Source organism: Myotis davidii, unplaced genomic scaffold (assembly GCF_000327345.1).
Source record: "Myotis davidii unplaced genomic scaffold, ASM32734v1 scaffold1075, whole genome shotgun sequence".
Lineage (NCBI taxonomy): Eukaryota > Metazoa > Chordata > Mammalia > Chiroptera > Vespertilionidae > Myotis > Myotis davidii.
The window spans coordinates 88,566-89,027 of record NW_006286224.1 but is presented as its reverse complement, the minus strand read 5'-3'; positions in this window follow the sequence as shown (position 1 = coordinate 89,027).

Sequence of the window (462 nt, the reverse complement as noted above, 5' to 3'; positions counted from 1 at the left end):
AGGGAAGTTCATAGCTCTCCAAGCCTATTTCAAAAAAACAAGAAACAATGATAATAAATTACCTAACCCTACAAACTTAGAAAGAGAGCAAGAAGAAAAGCCTGGTGTAAGCAGAAGGAAGGACATAATAAAGATCAGAGCGGAGATAAACAACATATAGACCAAACAAGACAAAAGATCAACAAAATCAAGAGCTGGTTCTTTGAAAGGATAAACAAGATTGATGAACCTCTAGCCAGGCTCACCAAGAAGCAAAGAGACAGAACACAAATAAAATCAGAAATGAAAGAGGAGAAATAACAACGGACCCCACAGAAATACAAAAGATTGTTTAAAAATACTAGGAACAACTCTATTCCAACAAACTGGACAACCTGGAGGAAATGGACATATTCCTAGAAAAATACAACCTTCCAAAACTCAATCAGGAAGAATCTAAAAACGTCAATAGGCCAATAACTA